Source organism: Desmodus rotundus, chromosome 8, assembly GCF_022682495.2.
Source record: "Desmodus rotundus isolate HL8 chromosome 8, HLdesRot8A.1, whole genome shotgun sequence".
In the NCBI taxonomy this organism is placed as follows: Eukaryota; Metazoa; Chordata; class Mammalia; order Chiroptera; family Phyllostomidae; genus Desmodus; species Desmodus rotundus.
In genome coordinates, this window is record NC_071394.1 from 79,807,393 (window position 1) to 79,825,033 (window position 17,641).

Below are 17,641 nucleotides of genomic sequence, written 5' to 3' on the forward strand. Positions count from 1 at the left end.
AGAGACTTCAGAGCTGCCCAGTACTTACTGTTCTCCTAAACACCTAACCAGAACTGCCACATCTTTCCCAAAGTTCCTGTTTCTGTCTGGTAACAGCAAAAATATTATGTTTGTAGATAAATATTCAAGTTGTTCAAAATGTTTCCAACTTTGCTACAGTTGCCTAAAACCTGGTTGAAGCATAGCATTTGTTGCCTAAAGTAAACTGATCAATTTTAGAGGGTAAAAAGCCTTTGAGCTTTCCTATTTGGATTCTGGATTCTGTTCAGTTTTATCTTTCAATAACTCATCTTAAACCTCATGTTAACATGTAAGCCCCACATTGCTTTTAGGAGATGGAAGCATGAGTCTTTTTTTTTTTTAATAAAAATTCCTCCAGGAAAAGAATCATTTGATTTGACAGTTTTCTGCACCTGGCACCACAGTACACAGCTATCCTAGAACAGCTTAATTGCCCTTGTATATGTGGGGGTGTGGCAGAATGATACTGGGCAGAATAATACTAGGGAGAGGGGAGTCATAGAGGCTTCACTGGCAGGATTTCTACAAATGAGGTTTTTGTAACTTTATGAGGTGGTTCATATAGTTGAAAGCTTAATGTTATTTTTCACCACTGTCCATGAAGTTTAAAATAGGAAAAAATTAAAAGAATCCATGGGACAAAAGAAATTCCTACAGGAATTTTTCCTTTTTCACATTATGTGAAACTTAACCATCCCTCCTCCCCAAACAGTAAATGCACAATGGCAAACGCATGGTAAAAAACAACTAATGGTAGCTGCTATTTTTGTAAAGATGTGGGACTGCTCACAAGCACAGAGCCATCTGGCGGCTGGGCAAAGGCACTGGGCCCAGAAAGTGTGTCTAAAGAACTCCTGCCTGTTTTATAATTCCTATAGGATCTTCCCAGTCCTGAATAACTAGGTCTATGTTGCTTTTGGAGAGAAGAAAGGAGGAGCTGAGGAAAGAAGAGCTGGACAGAAACACAAGAGCATTATCTTTGGACAATTTCCTAAGAAAAAAATGAATATGTGTTTACTGGGGGAGGGGAGTGGCTGTATTATTTCCAAAGACTTCCTGTAATTTTAAAAAATGGGGGGGCTGTATGTAGCAGTTATTTTTTTTTGACAAACACCTAATAATACTGTACTCTCAAATTCACTATCATTTCACGTTACTAAGATAATATTCAGAGAGTTATGCTTAAAATTTGCAAACTTACTCAGATATCTTAAATTTAAAAATCATCATCCTTTGGTAAAACTTGCTATTATACTCTGAAGCATCCCATTTTTTCAGCTGTGCTATGTTGGAACAGTCAATTACCTTTTCTTTGGAGGGCAGGCCAAAACTCCTGATCAATTTACCAGTGGATCTTCATCTGCTGTGACTGTGGAAGTGCCTTCTTCTTAATTCTGTTCAGATCTAGAGAAAAGGGGCAAAGAGATGAAACAACAGGTAAAGCTAACTAGAAATCTACAATCTCATTAGTTACCAGATGTCACAAAATTATTATATGTGCTATGAAATGTCAAAGTGTTAAAATTTGAGGCACTTTATCAATTTTATAAAAAATGTCATTGGGTTTTTTTTTGTTTACAATGAAATTAATTGGCTATATTTACAATAAACTAAGAACAAATGACTGTTCAACATGTACACAGAGAAGGCTCCTGGGGCTTAAAGTAATTGTGCATAACTTGCCACTAATGAGTTTTCAATTAATTTGTAAAATGGCTGTTCAGAAAACCTGTTCCTATGAAACCTGTCAGAATCACAGATTTAAACACACACACACACACACACACACACACTGAATGAGATTATTATTTGGAGAGCTCACTCTGTCCTTTATCATCTAACAGTTTATAAAAGCAATTCGTAATACCACAAACAGGAAACAAAAACTCAAACCACCTTCCTAAAAAGCACAAGAAAATTGTATTCCATTACCTACACATTTTTGTGCATATGCGTGCATGTACATTTCAAGTAGACTGGCTACTATTCAAATTATTGTAATTTGGGGTAGATGACTGAGTTAAGGAGTCAAAGAACTGGAAATTAACAAACCAGAGTTAGAAATTTAACTGGTTTCCATGTTGGACTTGTAGAAGAAGAGAACAAGAAATATGGCCAATGACATAGCTATGGAGCAGATGCTGAAGCATAAAGCAGAAGGCAACCTGATATCACATGAAAAATTCACTGGCAATATACTTCTCTTCCTATAATCCTCATTGGCTATCACCAAGGTCACATGACAGGATTTTTGCTTTGATCAACTTTTACTTATTTTCATAACTGAGATGGTAAGTCAAATATTTACATGGTGTGAGATATTAATAAAGCATCTTGGAAAGTTAGTGGATGAAATTCTATGCCATGTTTTGAACATTTATTATTAATTATCTTCATTGGCTTTTAAGTTATTCCTGTATCATATCCTTCCACTTTCCCTTTTTTAGATAGTTTCAGTTTTATCCACCCACAAAATGTTATTCAGTAAAGTAATCACTCAGTAAAGTGATCATTCCTATAATCTTTATAAACCAGGTGCTTCTCTTGCCCAGATTTGTATTTCCTTCCCAGTCCCCCATCTTTGAAAATTTTTCTCTGATTTCTACTTTAGTGTTTCTTTCCTGCCTTCTTTCCAATAAAACCCACTACCTTGTTTAACATGTCTGTCCTGAGCCAAAATTCATTTCTTTGCATCCTAAATACTGAATGCAACAATCACTCAAAGGAAGCTACAAATTATAAGAAGAAGACAGCCAATAAAGATGTTATGTGTTAGAGATAACCATTCACCTCACTAACGGTGATTCCTTCAAAGTACACTTGAGGTGGAGGTGGAACAAAACCAGCATCAGATTAGACTCTGCGCTTGATCTTATTTCACTGGGTCAAGCTATTTTTCAGTTTTCCATCAGGACATTCCAACTATATCTCCAAAGTACCCAAGGAAGCCATCAGATTTTACGTGCTATGAAATTTCACCTAAGATAGTATTTGTCATAAAAAAATTTCACCTTTTTCCAGTCCACAGACCTTAAAAGTGCTTTAAAGGAAACCCTATTCTGAGAGGAAAATGGTAGTGGCAGTTACTAAAAATAAGCATTTAAAAATAGTAACTTCTCTACTTAAAAGAGGGGGTCAGAAATCTTTCTTTCATAGCAGAAAAAACCATCATATGTTTGTATATATTCTCTCATTTTATCTTCACAATGACACTGCTCAAAAAAGCAGTTATTATAATCTCCATTCTGCTAGTGAACAAACAGTGAGAGAGGTCATAATTTGCTCAAGATGACCCAGCAAATAAATGGCTTGAAATTGGAAATAGGATGGAAGCCTTTGGTGCCATTTAGTTCTCTTTCCAGTGCATCAAACTGCCTAACAGCAACTTCATTTTGTTTTGCCAAGAGAAAGAGAAATAGTTTAAAACGTAGACTGGGGAACATTGTCTAAGAACAGAAACAAAATTTGATAGCTTTTATTTATTCACTACCTACTATGTAACCAGTATTCAATAGATACAAATTTTTTAAAGATTTATTTTAAATGACAGAGGTGAGACTAGAAGGAAACAAGAAAAAAAAAAGAATGATGTAACTGGAATGTTTTGCAGTCATAAAAGGATAAATTTATTTACTCTTTATTTTTTTGAGGGCAGGAGGGTGAGATGGTAGACGATGCCACTCTTTCAGAGTTACTGCCTAGCCCATGGTGACTCTTTTTCTTAGCACTATGTAATTCTCAACTCCACGCCAAGTCCTATTTATTCTATGGGAGTCCCAACTGCTCCCGTTTTAGCCAAAGCTGGACACATGACCCAAAGGGATATTGAACTTGTTTCTCTTGAAACTAGAAATTGGAATGAAGAGGGCCTATTCTGTTCTAGGCTGCAAGCACCCCTGTGTACTCTGTCTATAGGAAAGAATCAGTAGGCAAAGAGAAAAGAATAAACGTGCAGCTCAGAGTGAAAGGGACCCAAGAGGCAACCTAACCCTACAGAAGAGAACAGAAAACAGTTTGTGCTTGGCATTCTAGGTCTTTCCTGTCCCAAGTCTAGTCCCCAGAGACCCAAGCACTTCCTTCCCTAGACTTTCAAGAATTCCCTGGACCTGAAGGGAAATTGGCCCCCTTCTTCTGAGCTTAAATCTTTTCCAATTGATTTCTGATAACTGCAAGAATAATCATCTTGCTCAAGACAGTTAAAACTTTTCTACTGAAAAAATAAAAGGACAGATATCACCAGAATTTTTTATAAAAGAAGATCCAGTGCCCAAAGGTTCAGAAAAATCCTCTCATTACCTTTAAATAAAGAAAAGCCCATACTGTTTCATGGGCAGCATTATATTAACTTTTATAGAGAAAATGACTTATTTTTTAGGAGTAACATCTCTATGTCCTTTTAAGACTCTGAGAGCCTTGTTGCAATTTAAGGTATAATCTGGAATATTCTTGTTCTATAATAGAGTCTGTAAAAATTAAGCAAAAACCTACTAGCCAGGATAAAGAAAAAAAAAAAAAAACAGGCAAAACTGAGCAGTCTTGTTTTGAAGCACAACAGTACAAACTTTCTTTTTATTTCAGAAACTTTCTTAAATTCTAGGCAAACCATGGAGCTGTAATGTGAGAATGGCACCCTGGGTGCTTTAGGAGGCATGAAAGGGAAGAGAGAAGTCTAGAGAGGTAGGCCCCACAAGGAGGGCAACACAAGTTTTGACTTGACTCTGTCTTCTAAGTTAGAGCTGAGGGAAAGCTAACTCCTATCTTTCCATTCTATGTGTGAAAAGACTGAAAACCAAGGGAAGTTCACACAAGCCGGTCTCTTTATTTAATTAAACCATGTTTAGTGTGTGCTCCGTGACAGGTACTGTGCCTGGCACTAGAGTCAGCAGTATGTCCAGTTTAGCCACCTAACTCCTTATGCTATGCATTTCTCTCCACTCTTTGACCCTCACTGCAAACCAGAAGTCCAGAAGCCTACAATAGGCCTCTTTTTTGTCTCTTTGGTGATCTTAGGGAAAAAGAAATTTTTGCTAATATTTAAAAGGTGGGGTGATTCAAATAAAATGTCATGTTCCCTTGGAATGTCCAAAAATCTGCTTAGGGACAACTGGGTGATGCTGTGTCCTCTGCAGCCTCTTGTCATTGGGCATGTACTTTTTAAGGCACCCACCTTTCTGAGTCACTTATTTTCTTGCCAGGCCTGTCTCCTAGAGGCAGTAAAGCTTGTGACTCTGAGCCTATGTTGTTTTCCTAAGTTTCTTTTCCCAAATGAAAAACTACAAATTAAAAAAGATTTTTTTTTCTTTTTATTGATTCTAGAGAGGGGGAAGAGAAATACTGATGTGAGCAAGAAGCACTGATCAGTTGCCTCTTGCACGCCCCCCAACCTGAGACCTGGCCCACAACCCAGGCATGTGCCTGATGAGCCAACAACTTTGTGATTTGTAGGACGATGCCCAACAAACTGAGCCACACAGACCAGGGCAAAAAAACAGAAATTTTAAAAGCAGGTTACATGTCATGGGTAGGGATATTCTACAGAAATCTGAATTAATGAGGTCCCCAGTTTACTCACAGACCTCCTACCCAAGTTCCACTTTGCTTTTACCCTGGTCAGCTTTCTCCCTGGCAAAGCAAATTTCAGAATGAACCTCTCCACACAACCTGTCTTTTCAGTCGTGCTACTGGGTATTCCCCTCTTTGAAGCTCAGCTGGAGATTTTGCAATTAATGAACTACAGGTATTGCTGTCAGGATCACTCCACTGAACACCAAATAAGAGTTTGAAAACAACTGGTAAAGAGGGAGATGAAACCACTTACAAGGAAGAACAGTTAACACCTCTGGACTAGGTTTCATTAACACATTTTAGCCCCCGTGGGCAGTCTTGGACTTCCCGATCCTACATGAAACTCCTCACAGTCTTAACATTTTTAAAGGTGCTTCCATTTTCTAACAACTTCTACATATCTGCACACACTCACAGCTCTATTCGATCCAAAGGGTTCCATACTGCCATCCTGCACTCCCTTCACTATTTAAGGTCTCACAGCTCTCTTACGTCAAGTCCTCTCTCCCAGGCTTCACTGAGGTTAACCGGTCTCTTTTTCCTTTTGATTCAGGGATCAGCAAACCATTCCTCCATCAACTGTGACTATAGCACACTATTTAACCATTAGCCATACAGAGAAACAGATATAATAAAATTCCCAGTAGTTCTCCAATTTGTCTCCATGACGAAATCCTTGGTCAGTTAAGTACATTTTCAGGTTGATTTACAAAAGTACATGACAAAAAGAGTAGCAAAAGCTGATATTTACTAAGCACTTACTATGTGCCTGGTACTAACCCATGTATCATCTCACTTAATCCTCTCAGGTCTGTGATACAGGAACTATTACTACACACCTTTAACAAAAAGCAAACTGAGGCTTGTGATGTAAGGCCATTAAGGGGCAGAAGTGGGACAGTGTAGACCTGGGCTTAAAATCATTTCTTTCACTGTCAGCCACCACAGCAATCTCTACCTTTATTCCTCCACAACTACTGTTCCCACCACCTAAAACTCCTTTCTTTCTACCTTGTAAGTAACTCATATCCAGCCTTGAAAACCTTGCCTAGATGAAATCTCTTCAGATCAACACACCTATCTCCTAAAGTAGACTTCTTAGAGGCAGTGTTTATAACATTTCATTTCATTCTTGTATCCCTAGGTCCTGACATTGTAGGTGTTAACATATGCCTACTGAATAGAATTGAATTAAGTGGAACCACAGGCTTTGACAGCTATGCCCACTAAGGTTAACATGTGCTTGGGGAAAGATGTTCATGTCTTGCTAAGGACTTGCAATTAGGTCTGAGCAATAAGTAGCTGTTTTAGCATTTACTCTCAGTTATCCCAGCCAAGCTCCCCTACAAACCTCAAATCTGAGGAAGGGGAAGAGGGGTGGGAGGTAAATTAAAGTGCAATGTTCTTGTCCTCTTAATAGGGGAATCAAGTCTGTGGAGTTGACTGAGGGGAGGGGACCATGGGGTGAGTAGAGAAGTCTTCCCCCTCAATATTGTGCAAGGGGAACATTAATCTCCTACTGGCCTGGAGTTGCAGAATTCTACAATTCATATAAATATCCTCAGCTGAGTCATTCTTTGCTAGTCTAACGTGTTCCTTTAAAAAAGATGTCAAATAAATGACTCTAGGGCCATATTTATTAATAAAACTACCAATAATAATAACTTAGTTCCTGAGTATTTACCTTGGGCCAGACCCTGGGTAAAGAACTTTACATGCACTGTTTTGTTCAATCTTCAACACAACTCTATGATGAATATTTATAAGTGAGGAGATGGAGGGCTATAGTTGTTAAATGGCTTACAGTAAAGGCAGTGCCTAGTGGATTAAATGTGTCATTTGATTAATAACATTTGCAGCATTGAAAAAAACATTCTTCTGGACTTCTGGCCAAGATGAAGGCATAGGTAGATACACTTTGCCTCCTCACACAACCAAAAGAAGGACAACAGCAAATTTAAAAACAAAAAATAACGACAACTGCCAGAAAATTGAACTGTACCGAAGTCCGACAACCAAGGAGTTAAAGCAGAAACATTCATCCAGACCCCTTGGAGAGGCAGAGATAGGCAGCCCAGGCGGAGAGGACTTGCAGCAAGGCGGCAGCTGGCGGGGCAGGCAATCCCACATTTGGGCGTGGATAAACCAGGAGGAATAACTGGGGAGCAAGACAGATCACACAGCACAGGGAAATAAAGCCTCTAAACCTCTGACTGAAAAAACCTGTGCGGGTTGAGGCAGGAGGAGAAATTCCCAGCCTCACAAGAGAGTTTGTTGGAGAGATTCACAGGGTCCTAGAACATACACAAAACCGCCCACCCGTGAATCAGCACCAGAAGAGCCCAATTTGCTGGTGGGTAGCAAAGGAAGTGACTGAAAGCCAGCCAAGAGCTAAGCAAGTGGCATAGTTCCCACTCGGACCCCTCACCCACATACACCCACACAACTGCAACAACGTGGGTTGCCTGTCCTGGCAAATACCTAAGACTCTGCCCCTTACTACATAACAGGTGTGCCAAGACAAAGAAATATGGCTCAAATGAAAGAACTGAGCAAAACTCCAGAAAAAGAACTAAGTGACAAGGAAATAGCCAACTTATCAGACGCAGAGTTCAAAACACTGGTAGTCAGGATGCTCACAGAAATGACTGAGTACAGCTGCAAAATAAAGGAAGAAGTGAAGGCTATGCAAAGTGAAATAAAGCTAAATATACAGGGAACCAACAGTGAAGGTAAGGAAACCAGGACTCAGATCAACAATCTTGAGAAGGAAGAACTAAACATTCAATAGAACAGAATGAAGAAACAAGAATACAAAAATAGGAGAAGAGGCTTAGGAATCTCTGGGAAAACTTTAAACTTCCAACATCTGAATCATAGGGGTGCCAGAAGGAGAAGAGGAAGAACAAGAAGTAGAAAACTTAATTGAAAACAGAATGAAGGAGAACTTCACCAATCTGGCAAAGACTTCCAGGAGTCCAGGAAGCTCAGAGAGTCCCAAAGAAGTTGGACCTGAGGAAGCATACACCAAGGCACATCATAATTACATTACCCAAGATTAAAGAAAAGGAGAGAATCTTAAAAGCAGCAAGACAAAAGGAGACAGTTACCTCCAAAGAAGTTCCCATAAGACTATCAGCTGATTTCTCAAAATAAACCTTGCAGGCAAGAAGGGGCTGGAAAGAAGTATTCCAAGTCATGAACGGCAAGGACCTACATGCAAGATTACTCTATCCAGCAAAGCTATCATTTGGAATGGAAGGGCAGAAAAAGTGCCTCCCAGATAAGGTCAAGTTAAAGGAGTTCATCATCACCAAACCCTTATTACATGAAATGTTAAAGGGACTTATTTAAGAAAAAGAAGATTAAAACTACGAACAGTAAAATGACAACAAACTCATAACTATCAACAACCGAACCTGAAAAAACAAAAACGAACTAAGCAAATAACTACAACAGGAACAGATTCACACAAATAGAGATCATATGGAGGGTTATCAGCAGGGTTGGGGAGGGGGTAGAATGGGTGAAAAGGTACATGGAATAAGAAGCATAAAAGGTAGGTACAAAATAGACAAGGGGAGGTTAAGAATAGTGTGGGAAATGGAGAAGCCAAAGAACTTTTATGTCTGACCCATGGACATGAACTAAAGGGGGGGAATGCTGGGAGGGGGAGTACAGGTCGGAGGGGAATAAAGGGGAGAAAAAAATGGGACAACTGTAATAGCATAATCAATAAAATATATTTAAAAAATAAAGATAAAAAACTTATTAAAAAATTATTCTACCCTACCTTTTTAAATAACACCAGTTAAAGGCAGGCTGGGTAACCTATTAGAAATTTCACTTCTCTAAAAGATTGAAGAAAAATTCCTCCTCTTCTATTAAGCCTTTCTAAATATTATTTGTGATAGAGATTGCCATTGCTCACCTATATCCACATTCTTATCTTCCAGAGCACTTAATTAGACTAAATTTTCCCGTATTCATTGCAATAAGGCATAGCTATGTGAAGGAGTCCTAAAATGTGAACAGAAAGGTTGGGTGCCATTTCTAGACCTGGCCCATGCAAACCTTATTGTCTTCATCTTAAGTATCTCTGCTGGTCAAAAAGAGAGGGATTAAAGTACCTAGAGGTGGACAGAGCTATAAAATTTCACCCCTGAATGATTGGGTGAAGCAAGAGTGTGTGTAACAATCCATGCTGAGCTATAACTTGAGTAAGAAATAAACGTGTATTGTGTTAAGCTACTGAGGTTTTGGGTATCCATAGCAGTCAGCCTACCCCAATACAGTACTATTGTTGTTCTAATTACCATTAGAATTTTCATTATCAATAGCCCAGCTATAATTTATTGAAGGTGTAGTAAGTAGTAGGCATTATATTGTCTTTACATATATGTTTTATTCATTTCTCATTATGAGATAGGTATTACCACATTTTGCAGGTGTCAAAATCAAGGATCAGAGATCAATAATTGTTTCCTACTCTGAACATTTATAGCTCTTATGATATGAAAGATTTGATAATTATGGGTTGCCTTTTTATACATGTTGCATTGACAGGTTAAGCAGTTTTCACTATTGTAGTTAGATGCTTTTTCTTGTATTTGTAACTTGTTTTCCTCAACTGTATAGAAAACTATTTATAAAAGGGGTGGGTAGGCCTTTTATAAAGGCCTTATATCTCTTGATTCCATATTATTCACACACTGCCTCATGAATAAACAAATTAACAAATATGTTTTGAAAATTACTATACATATTATATATTTTTTAAATTATACTATATGTGTGTGTATACATATGTGTGTGTATATATACATATACATATAAAAATATGTATTGTGTTTTGGGCATTAGACCGCTTAAATAAACCTATCAAGAAAATTGGCCTATTTGTTAGAGTTACTTAGTACTTAGTGTGCTGTTTATTTCAGATCCATGATTTAATGCATATCATTAGTGCAATTTTTCAATACTGTAATTACATGTATAAGTGTACATAAACACTTAGAACAGTGTCTGACAGACATTCGGTTACCAATAAATATAATCATATGCTGCTTGAATAAAACAAAGATGATCAATAGAAAGATGTTCAGCCCATAAGTAGAGGCTGATTTTAATTACAATGAATATATTCCTATCTGAAAGGAAAACCATCTAAAACAGGGGTGTCAAACTCATTTTCACCAGGGGCCATATCAGCCTCGTGGTTGCCTTCAAAGGGCTGCAATAATTTTAGGACTGTATAAATGTAACTACTTCTTAACTGTTAAGGAGCTGAAATTACATTCGGCCCTTTGAAGGTAACCACAGGGCTGATGTGGCCCCAGGTGAAAATGAGTTTGACACCCCTGAAAAATGCAGGAGCCAGAGCCAAATGAAGACCAACTGCCAGTCACACAGTTATAAGATGACCCCATTCATAAGAATCTGTCCTGACACAATCTTCAGGAACACAAGTTCTGGGCAAGCCTAGGAGCCAGGGCTCACATCCTCTCCTTCACTGCTAGTGAAGTGCAGAATGGTGCTGTGGGATTCAGTTCTGTAGGTCTGGCCACATGGGATTTCCTAGAGCCCCGATATCATTATTTGTAGCCAAACACTAACACGTTATCCTACAGCTCCTGGAGTATTTTTTATATTTTGTTAGAAAACAACATATTGGAACCTGAGAAAGATTTGTTCCTTCTGAGGCTGTCTGTTCCCAGTCCTTATCTACCCACAGGGCTCCATATCCTACTCAAGACATTCAAAGAATCTGATTAACAGGCTGGAGACACTGGCTTTCATATGGTGACATTTCATACTAACCACATATAGCAATTCTGTGACACGATCTTTACATTAACTAATTAATGTAAATATTTCAATTGCTGTTCATTTAAATATGTTCCAAAAAGTCTCTCTTCTTTGAAGAGTTCTTTTACTTTATTTGGTATGCTTTAAGTACACATTTAGACATCTTATTCATACTCAGTAATCAATTCTAATACCTACTTTGTTGACAGGCTTTTCCTGAGGTAAATTTCCCTTTAACTTCATGGTATCAGCCTTCAGAGCAAGCAATAAGGTTAATGCTATAATCAGATATTATATCAGCACATACAACTTTAGTATCTGTTCAAATATAGCAACACAGAGTATAGAACACCCAAGCTAGAAAAACACAGGTGTAAAAATTAGTGAATCAAACTCTGGATAACAACTTCTTTGAAAAAAAAATTCTTTAAAAATGTTTAACATAAATAGTCTTTTAAAGTTCTTTCTAAAATGCCAGGTAAAAAAAGCCAATCTCAAAAGATCACATCTATGTAACATTCCCCAAATGACTAAATTACAGAGTTGGAGAACAGATTAGTAGCTGCCAGGAACTAGGGGCTGTGAGAATAACAGTAATGACTGTGACTACAGAGGGGTAACAAGGGGAGATTTCTGCAGTGATGGAATAGTTCTTTATCTTGATTATGGTAGTGGTTACTAGAATCTAAACAGGATAAAAAGACATAAAATTACATACATATTTTCTGCCAATACCAATTTCCTGGTTTTGATATTGTACTATATTAGGTAAGATGTAATCAATGGGAGAAACTAAAGAGTAACCAGGACCTCTTTGTACTATCTTTGCAACTCCCTATGAATCTACAATTACTTCAAAATAAAGTTAAAATTACCTAAAAGTACATTGTATTATAAACATATTTCACAGAATAATGTATTCAATTAAATAATACCCAAACCTTTGCAAATAAATTTTCTATGACTTTCCATTTTGTATACAGATGAATTACCAATTATCTTGATACAGGCAAGAAGAGAGTGGAAATGGAATAGAGCACAGTAGGTGTTGCTGTCAGGTGATGCTTACTGTTCATGACAATGTCAGCCACAGGGACCACACTAGCAGCCAATATCTGAATATCTTACAAAGACAGGTAGCATACAATGTGTAAAAATAAAAACATGTATTTAGAGACTTCTTATATCTTAAAATCTATAAGATTTAGCCCTTAAAAATAGAAAACGATGGTACAGTATTCTTTAAACATAACTGAGAAATACAAAACATATTTTGTGATTTCTATATGCTAATTGATTCCATTGAGCATATAATTACATATAATTAGCAAAATACATTAATTAGATCTACATGATTAGCAAAAAGGGTTTTTTTTTAATGTACACATGGCAATAGTTTCTATAATCTAACCATCTCTCCGATTAAATTAATATAAACTACTGCAATATATCAATAATAGACAAAAAGAATTCTAGAAGTTGGGAGATACAAAGTAAATAAGTTAGTGAGTTATTTTCACTAGTGCTTTAGACAGAGATCTTTTTTAAAATCAATGATTAATATATAAACATTCTGGAACTACCTGTATCTCATACCTAAGCTGCTCAACACTGGTTCTTTGTGACTCAGAGTCTAAAGAGAGGTTGGCAGCACTCATACATACCTTCCTGTTCACTCCTTTCTGCAGTGATGCAATTTGACCTACATTTCCAGTGCTCAATGAAACTTCTTAGGAGGGGAAGAGAAGAGTTTTTCATTAATCCTACCCTCTGATTAACTAGGACAGCAAATGCCACTCACAGGACTGCTACTGGGCATAAGCAAAGGGGGAAAAGACGTGCTGTAGGAAACTGCATGCAAGAACATTTAGAAATATTGTATTCTCTTTCTGCAGGCAAGCTGCCATGGCTTTACAAGACAGCAGTGAGGAAGAGCTGCCCCACTTCCATATCATAATCTGGCCATAACAGCAAGTGCTGCTTTATTTACCAGTACTTCAGGCTACTAGCATGATGAAAATTAAATTTGAACCATAGATTTGTCTTTGCCATCATTTTTTAAAATAAACTTTGAATTTTAGAATGGTTTTGTGATTACAGAGAAGTTAAGATTATTCAGAGTTCCTATATGCCCTACACTTGGTTTTCCTTATAATTAACCTCTTACATTAGTAATTGCTACATTTGTCACAGCTAATGAACCAATATTGTCACATTATTATTAACTGAAGTCCATACTTCAAATTTCCTTAGTTTTTGCCTAATGTCTTTTTCCTGTTCCAGGATCCCATCCAGGGTCCCGCATTATATTTAGCTTTCAGGTCTCCTAACTTCTCTAGGAGTTTCTCCAGACTATACCTTTTTGATGACTTTGACAACAGTTTTGAGGAGTTAGGTATTTTGGTTAGGTATTTTGTAGGAAGTCTCCAATTGTCCAATGGTTTTCTCATGATTATAATGGGATTATGGGATTTAGGAAGGAAGATCGTAGACGTAGCCATTTTCTTTTTTCTTTCTTTTTTTTTATAGATACAAAGATTTTCTTTATTAATGACCTCAACAGTATTTTAGGTACAGGAGTTTAGAACTCAAATACTTAGGAGAAAACAAGTTAAGATTGCATTATCCTGTGACTCATTATCAGTAACATATTGCAAAGCAAAAGAGCTTGGAAGGAGGGTGGAAGGGAAGGGGAGTGAGGTAGGGAAGATAAAGAAAAGGAATTAAGTTGATCAAGTGGATTTTTCTTTTTTCTTTTCCTTTACTTTTAATTCTTAGTAACTATGAAGTCCTTGCAAGAACAACTTGTTTCTGCAGATTATTCTCCAAACATGTACAAAATGGAACCAAAATGGAGAATCCCTTAAGAACCCGAAGAGGTGGAACATTAAAAGCTATGATTATCCAGTAGCAAGTGTTCCAGCCTTCAGTTGCCAGCTGCTTCCTCTTCTAGTTCCCAGGAGTTAGAGGGATGTAAACGTCTTCCCCGTAATTGTTTTCATTTATTTTTTCTCAGCATCTGGGTGAGCGTGGTTCAGCACCTTGAGGAAGTCAGATGTTTTTGCCTGCATGCGTATATGAATATAGGCCTTAGAGCACTTCATGTGGTAGTGCAGGTTGTCCTGGAATGTGTGTATCAGGTTGATGGTGTTGTCTAAGCACTGGCATTGGTGTAGTGAGGGGACAGCACAAAGGTAATATAGCTGATATTGTCACCCACAGCAGCATTGGTGTCTCTCAGCTCCAGAGGAGGATCCCTGTGGCTAAAGAGGACCTGTGGGGTTGTGTGGCTGGCTCTGCGTCCTTCTTTGAACTCCTGGATGAACACCTTTCCAATGACCACATCGTTGTCATCCTTAAACATTGTGCTTAAGACTACTGTGACTATGCCCTTTTTAGACTCAACATACATGGTCTCATCATCTCTATAATGGATGACTGCCCTGTTCTCGCCTTCCTTGCCTTCTTCTTGAAACTGGCAGTATTTCTCACAGACAGAGGCGAAACGATTTCATTTCAACATGCCAGCCTGATACACAACAGAATCCTTGGATGCAGGCAGATTTTGAAGGTCGTATAGCAAAGACACATTGTATCCTGATTCTGGATTTACCAAGTAACTCCCATACATTCTCTTTAGTAACTCATCAGCAACACATGCCTGAAGTTCCTTGTAGAATTTCAAAGAAATACTAACTATCATTTTTGCTTTGTCTCCATTAGGATTTGAAATATGATAGAGGACCATAAGAATCTGCAAATGTTACTTCTTCTGCTTCTAGTTTGTTTCCAGCGGCCATGTTCTCGAACTTGAGCATGAGCATCTCCTTAATTACGCAGTTGTTCCCCTCCAGCAGGATCATGGCCATGGCTGGCCCCAGAAACCTGAACCCAGCTGCCAAGCCACCACTGCCCCACCACTGCTGCTGCTGCTTCACCCACAAGACCTGACCCTGCCCAGCCCCCCGCTCTAGCCTGCCACTTCTCCTCGATGCTGCCATTTTCATTACAACGCATCAAGATCACATTTATCACTATTCATGTTAACCTAATCATCTGGCTGAAGTGCCATTTGGCAGGTTTCTCCACTTTAAAGTTACTTTTTTTTCACTTTCCATACTGTACTCTTTGGAAGGAAGTACAGTCTATTTAAGGAATGGGCAATTACGTTTCACCTCCTTTCAGGGAATTATCACAAAAATCATATGGAATTCTTCAACATATTAGGTTTTTTATTCTATTTGCTTACTTATTCCATCATTTATTTATATCAGTATAGACTCATCAGTATTTGTATCAGTTTGTTTTATGTTATTTTATATTTACATTATACATTTGATATGTTCATATTTACAGTAACATCTTACTACATATATGTACGTTGTGTATTTTATTTATATTGTATATTTTATTTATAATTATCTCTTTAAGATTCTTCATTTTGTGGTATGATAAACCACGAAGAAAATACTTAGTCATCAAATTACCATCTAACTGGCACCTTTCATGTTTGATATGGCTAATAAATGCCATACCATAATGAAGTTTTCCAGAAGAAATAATTTTTTCCTGTTGTTGGGAAAAGGGAGAGGAAATCTAGACTTAAATGCAGCATGCTAGATGTCCTATACAATCAGGTTTCCTGCTTTCTCCCCCATTACCATTAAATGGTATTTACTTTACATCAACTCTTAATTACATGAGCTAAAGAAAAAAAACAAATATCAATCGGATCTAGCTTTAAAATACAATATTGATGACTTAACAGGAGCAGCTAAACCTTCCAATATATGGTTTGTATATTTTAATGTACAAGTTTTTCTTCATTGAGACTAAACTAATCAGCCCAACACAAGGACAGAACCAGGAGCTTCTTGGCTGTGGGGGTACCTAGTGGAAAGCAAACAGATTTCTGTAGATAACTAAACTACACAGACTAGAGTTTGTTCCCTGCAACACACAAAGGAAATTCCTTCACCTTAGATCCTCAGATTCCAACCTTTAGTCTGCGTAAAGAGGCTATGGCAGTGATTTTCAACCAGTGTGCCACAAAAATTTTTAAAACATGCAAATACCTGACTACTTAGGGGCACTGACCTCTTTTCCCTTAGACTGTCAAATAACTAATTACAACAGCCAACACAACAATAGCCATCTGGTATGAATTAATCAAAATTATAACAATTTTTTATCAGATCAGCAAAAATATATTTTGTGGTGTACCATAAAATTTACGTAATCAGTTCACGTGTGCCATGAGATGAAAAAAGTTTAAAATTGCTGGGCTATGCTAATAAAATCTTTAGTGACCTCAGACTTTTTTTTTTAATAGGAAGTAGGCTGAGCCCAGCAGCTAATACTGCTTTTCTGTGTCACCTTTTTATTTTTCACCCAATCTGATTAATATTTATATTCAATAAAAATTTCCTGAGCCTCTAGTATGTACCAGGCAGCACACTATGCCTGGTGCCTTCATTAATCTAACAGATTAGAAAAAGTTAAGAGCCTTGTTTCTATTTTTTCCTCCTGGCAAAGATGCTGAAGTTGATGGAAGATAAGTGAAGCCTTTACAATGCTGAGGACACAAAATGGTTTGGAGAAGCACATGGTTTAATGTCTACCTCTATAGTTATCTGATAATATCTTAGAAAGAAAAAGACCGTAACTTCCTTATCTGTATAATAGATACAATCAAACCTACTTCTCAGGGAGAACACATGGAAAACTTAGTCCAGACATATACAAGGGTTCTGTAAGAATTAGCTCACATTTTGCATTTCATCATAAACACACATAAGAAATATTAGGACTGCCCTATTAAGGTGTTTTTTTTTTTTCTGTGTCAATTTTACTATCTTTGTAAACCCTAAAATCATGATCTTTAAAAATATGTCAATTCCTATGTCTCAGTCAACCTGTTTTTGATAAATAAACAATGCACATTCATTCAAGGGACATGAGCCAGAATAGGCAGGAAATATTAACAACAATATAGCTAACATTGTTGGAAAGCTTATTTGGCACCAGGCACTGTGTGGTTGTTGCAAAACAAACCTACGAGGTGGATATTTTAATTATCCTTAGTTTCCAAATGAGAAATAGGCCAATGAGGTGAAATAACTTTTGCAAGGTTGCCACTCATCTGGGCTAAGCAATCTACCCTTACAAAAACAAGAACAAACAACAACAGAATTATACCAAACACCTGAATATAAACATCCATTCCTTACCTCACATAGCTGATTCC

The 17,641-nt window shown here is 37.5% G+C and overlaps 1 protein-coding gene and 1 pseudogene across 2 annotated transcripts in view; both read right to left on the reverse strand.

Annotated features, from left to right (window-relative positions):
• ATXN7 (ataxin 7) overlaps positions 1-17,641 on the reverse strand; it is a 144,188-nt gene that overhangs the window by 110,358 nt on the left and 16,189 nt on the right. The window contains exons 1-2 of one of the 2 annotated variants that reach the window (XM_053930303.2): positions 11,593-11,679; positions 1,327-1,425 (exon numbers count right to left, since the gene is read on the reverse strand). The gene's annotated coding sequence lies outside the window, so the exon portion shown is untranslated. Of the gene's footprint in view, positions 1-1,326; positions 1,426-11,592; positions 11,680-17,641 lie in introns of those variants that run through there. The other variant, XM_053930301.1, reaches the window with a different exon arrangement.
• On the reverse strand, positions 14,358-16,173 carry LOC123479366 (actin-related protein 2/3 complex subunit 2 pseudogene; annotated as a pseudogene).